General features: G+C 31.9%; 1 long non-coding RNA gene across 1 annotated transcript in view; it reads right to left on the minus strand.

Moving 5' to 3' along the window:
• Nucleotides 1–122: 122 nt before the first annotated feature.
• Nucleotides 123–5,364, minus strand: part of LOC111088122 — an 11,019-nt gene continuing 5,777 nt past the window's right edge. Inside the window, exons 2-3 of the long non-coding RNA XR_002612714.1 lie at nt 4,221–4,347; nt 123–910 (exon numbers count right to left, since the gene is read on the minus strand). This is a non-coding gene — a long non-coding RNA (uncharacterized LOC111088122). The remainder of the gene's footprint in view (nt 911–4,220; nt 4,348–5,364) is intronic.

A 5,364-nucleotide genomic window follows, 5' to 3' on the forward strand; every position in this document is an offset into this window, starting at 1 on the left:
TTTTTTTTTTTTTTTTTTGCTTTTAAACCAAAGACGTTTTTTGTTCAGGGTTTTATACTCGCTAATCTTTGAAAATAAATATCCTCTAAATAAATTTTTGTTTGTTCGTCTGTCTGTCTGTATTTTGTCCGACATTCAGCTTGCTCTATCGAATATTCTACAAATATTTGTATTTTTCCTCAATACATTTTATTTGTATTGTATACGTCTATTTCTCTATCAATCCAAATGCTATAAACTTTTTGATGAAGGTTGTACATAGTTGTTATACAATCAATTTATAATGGCAATATTAGCCTAAAGACTGAAAACAAACAAGCATACGATTAGTAATGAACATAATGTACTTTAGATATGATTACTAATAAGAAATCTCTTGCTATTTAACACACAAAATATTTAATTTTACTGACTCTAACTCTGATTACTTTTCCTGAATAATGTGAACAATGATATTTACCTATTGAGAATTTTTCAATTATATACTTTTCACTTTTCTCCCAGATTGTGTTGAAAATGTTAACTCTTCCACGTTCAATCTTTTGTATAAAAGGATATTTTTTTTACCTTTTATTCTTCAACCAAATTCAAGCTGCTTAACCCACAATGTAACATTATTGTGTACGTATGTGCATTTATTTATAAATCTCGAAAACTATTAATGTTTTTTACACAAAAAAAGTTTCCGAAGATTGTAATGCGGACAAAATTATTATACTTTTTAACCAACTGTAATAAAAAATGAAGAATAATAATAATTATCCAATGTTTGTTATGGCGGAAGGCATAATCACGTTCGAATAAAGCCTTTATATAGATGTCGCTTTTCACCAGTTAGAGGAAGTCTGTAGCCGCCTTGAAATTGCTGGCTGTTGTATACCTGGCTGTCCTCCTGGCTTAACTCTAATAGCTGCAAGAAAGTTTCACACATTATATTTTCGATGGAAATCTTTCGTAAGACAGAGATTGCAAATAGTAAGCAATATAAAATTATCATTAATTAACCAAGTGGAAAACGAAGTTTTATTATAAATATTAAAAACACGGTAATACCAAAAAGCATCTTTAATTAAAGACATTTACGAATTTCTTCAAATTCCATCATCAGCGTTAAACCCTCAAAAAAGTTCATTCACAATATTCTGACTAGAAACAAAAAACAATAGCTATTGAGCAAGTTTTCGTATTAAATCGGAAGTTTAAAAAGAAAAGATTTAAACGGTAACAATATAATGGAATGTACGATAAACGTGCGGTATGCACATGTTTAATAAATAGCATTGTCAAGAGAAACTATTATAGAGAAGGACTTAAATATAAGTATAAACACTGTATCTTTAAAACAATAATAAATATCAAATAAAACACTGAGAATCTGAAATTGATTACATTAATGACAACAGGGAGGGGTTGATGTTATTATTTACTGTTGGGTGATCAGTGAAAATAGAGGCTTTCTTTAATAAAGAGTTCGTAATATGTGGTTCCGGAGTCGAGAATTTCAAAGTTTTCTAGACGTGGAGGGTGGACTAGTTAGTTTGTATCCGCTTCAAGCTGAAATTCCCAAGTGCTCGTGTGCACATATTTCTAGGTGACTTGTAGTTTTACCAATATAGGTAGCCTTACAGCTACCACAAGTGTAATTATATACGACCCACGATATCATATGAATGGGTAGAGCGACTTTGGTTGTATCCATATTTTAAATTCTAAATGTTGACGTAAATACTAAACGTAGCTTAATTTGTGAGTAATATGTTTTAATTGTTACGTGAGGTGTGGAAGAAAACAATAACTTAGACGTCCAACTAAACAATCTATTTGGCACATCTGTTTACCGTATGAAAATATTTACTGACTTTTACACTCGTTTGAACAGTTTCATAACAGACTCCTTCAAACATAACCTTGTCCTAAATCGTAACAAAACATTTACTGACTTATACACTCGTTTGAACAGTTTCATAACAGACTCCTTCAAACATAACCTTGTCCTAAATCGAAACAAAACATTTACTGTCTTATACACTCGTTTCTTACACTTTTAAAAAATAATAATATAACCTACCTTTTAGTCATACACTGTCTCAAAATATACACCAGTTCTTATCACTCCTTTCGTTGGCAAACAAAGTTTTAAATTCAAATATCAAATTCAAAAAAGGTTTATACATGGATGTTGTGAGTTTAGGTATTCTAAAAACTTCTTGACGTGATCAGTGTTGTGAAAGAGTAGAAAAGTATCATCAACGTACCTTCTGTATAATACTGGTTGGCAGTAAATGGGACAATTATCCAGCCACTGACATTCGTAATAACGTAGAAAAATATTTGCAAGGGTCTGACCTATAGGTAATCCCATCGCCACTCCGTCTATCTGGTCATAAAGATGACCATTAAAAAATGAAGTGATTATCCTTGAGCACCAATTTAAGAAGCCGTTCAAATTATTGTTTGTTAAAGTTAGGTATCGGGACATTTTTGGTTGGAAATAATTATTTTAATTGTTTCCTCAAGTGGGGTGTTAGTGAATAAGGATTGAATATCAAAACTGGCATTAACGAATTGGTTTGCTTTAGAAAATTTAGATATCTCTTAAGCAAAGAAAAAAGAATCTTTAACAGTAAATTCGTTCTCAGTTAGTTTGCTTCGTGCAGGTACAAGTTTGTAGGCGTGGGAACCAAGAGTTGATAGAATAGGTCTGAGAGTTTGTTTATTATGAATTTCGCGCAAAGCTACACGAGGCCAATCTGCGCTAGCCGCCCCTAATTTAGCAGTGTAAGACTAGAGGGAAGGCAGCTAGTCATAACCACCCACCGCCAACTCTTAGGCTGCTCTTTTACCAACGAATAGTGAGATTGACCGTTACATTATAACGCCTCACGGCTCAAAGCGCGAACATGTTTGATGTGACAGGGATTTGAACCCACAGATTGCGAGTCGAGCGCCCTAACCACCTGGCCATGCCAGGCCAGGTCTGAGAGGTAAACCATTTTTGTGTATTTTTGGTAAGCCATACATAAGATCGTAATGATATGATCGTAAAGATGTTTTTGATATTACCGTGTTTTTAATGTTTCTTATAAAATTATTATTTGTTAACAAAACGTGACAGATTTATTTTATAGTTTAGTTTATTGTGTGGGACGGGACAGTCTAGATTAGCCAACACGTCCTTAAATTATATATATATTTTAAACTAGCTTGTTTGTTTGTTTGTGTGTTTGAAGTTAAGCACAAAGCTACACAATGGTATATCTGTGCTCTGCCCACCACGGGTATCGAAACATACCGCTGTGCTGCTGGGGGGCTTTAAACCAGCTATGATTAGTATTATTGTTTATGCATCTACAACAACGTTTTCTTGTTTGGTTTTGTATCTGCACCTCAAAGTATGACTATTCATAGAAAAACAAAAATCTATAATTGGAAAACGCAAGCTTCAATACTGACCTTAAATCTTCAGAATTATTTGCATCATCGGACACCTTTTTAAAAAGTAAAGTTTGATGACTAGAAATTAAGATGTGGATTGGGAGTAGTTTTAGCTTCTTAACCACCAAGCGTTATTTTCCAATAGATCATTTATTATTGTTTAATGAATCAAGTTCTGAAAGTTCCATTAGTTTCATTTGTCAGGGAGTTATTATAAATCTAACATAAACCCGTTCTAAGTAAGCGTTTTGTCTTTAAAATATAAATATTTGTTAATACAAAATTTCAGCACTTCGTACATTAGATAATGTTACATAGGGAAAACCGATTAGCAACAACCAAATAAATATATTTATGAAACTACTTCGAAATCAAACTGAGTTTTAGTTACTCGTGTAGATTTCTTTTCCTTATTAACCTAAACATTTATTTTTGAGTAAGAAAACATACTTGTTGCTTTAAGCTCCAACTGAATATTTTACGGGAAATATTAAGTAGCAACGAAGGTATTACAGCATTGGCTGCTTAGTGCACCATCGCCATCTATTGTCAAATTTGAGAACAGCATGAATCACATAACAACAATACTTTGTTTTATAAGAAATGAGAAAGCTTACTTATCTATTTCTTCCACTTATGAATAAGGCAAAAAAATAGCCAATGTTGAATAATAATAAAAACTAGGAGTATTATCAAGATTGTGCTGATAAAAACTTAAAACTAGATTTTCGAAGTTACTGATAACATACAAAAACGTGTTTAATATGTTGAATAGTCGTACTCACTTCTCGCAGTACTTCTTTAATCGGCTTTTTCTGTTTTTATCAGATCTTGTTGGTAAATAGCGTCCTTGTACCAGCCAACAACACACCAGTAAAGCCAAACATGTCAGTAGTACAAATGAACGAGAAACTGAAAACAAAACCAAAACGAATAATATATTTTCAAATATATGTTAAGCCTTGCATATATTTTCATTAATAACACTAGCTTTTGAAATTTGTCACGATAAAGTATTACGTAATCATCTACTTGTCTAAAAGAATGCACCAGAGGATGTTTTATTTTTTAGACCTTGCTCATTTTTTATAAAGACATTTGTCAACTAGAGTAAAAATATATATTTTAGGCTTAATCTGGAAAACAGTTTATCATTAAACTTATTTAAATGTCAGAAGTTTCGCTGTTTTTCTCAGGAAAAATTATTTCCATAAATTCTATTAACGTGTGGGGGAAGAGATTAAATCGTCTACCCTCCAGAGCTGTTTATAAGATCCATTTGTTAGAAGATTAATTGTAAATCATTAAATATTGGTCAATAAATATTTGATAACCACCCCTTTAAAAGATCTGAAACTTATCGAGTTTTTAAACGATAGGCAAGTCTTAATTTTTTTTGTTTTTTTTACTATAACAAGCTCAGACGATAACACAGGTCTGCGATGGTTTTATTGTCTTGAAATTTTACATGTTCTACAGTAATTCCTGTACACTGAATCCGAAAATGATATTCATTTTTCTCCATCACGTACAGATTTTTTCACAAAACGTCATATGTACGTTTACATAAGTGAATCATTTTCATTGAAATCGGGTCACGTTATATTATTCTTAAAATGTTGACAACCACTGGCTATAGATTTCTCTAGACCAATCGAGACGTGAGAGTCTTATCTATCGTTCTAGAAATAACGAGAAACACACTGCTAGTATATAAACGGGTAACAGACCGCATAAGGTGTCATTTTTTGATAGTATTTGTTTGTGCGTGTACTTTCACATTGTTTTTTTTAATATCATTTATTCGTCGCTATGGCAACAAGAAATTGTGTAAATGACCCAAACATATTCTGTTATATTTGTGGTGAATTTTTTGTAAATCTGATTTTTTTCTTCCCGATTTTTAAAAAATCCTTACGTGATAGAAAA

The sequence above is a fragment of the Limulus polyphemus genome, unplaced genomic scaffold (genome assembly GCF_000517525.1).
Source record: "Limulus polyphemus unplaced genomic scaffold, Limulus_polyphemus-2.1.2 Scaffold3160, whole genome shotgun sequence".
Taxonomy (NCBI): Eukaryota; Metazoa; Arthropoda; class Merostomata; order Xiphosura; family Limulidae; genus Limulus; species Limulus polyphemus.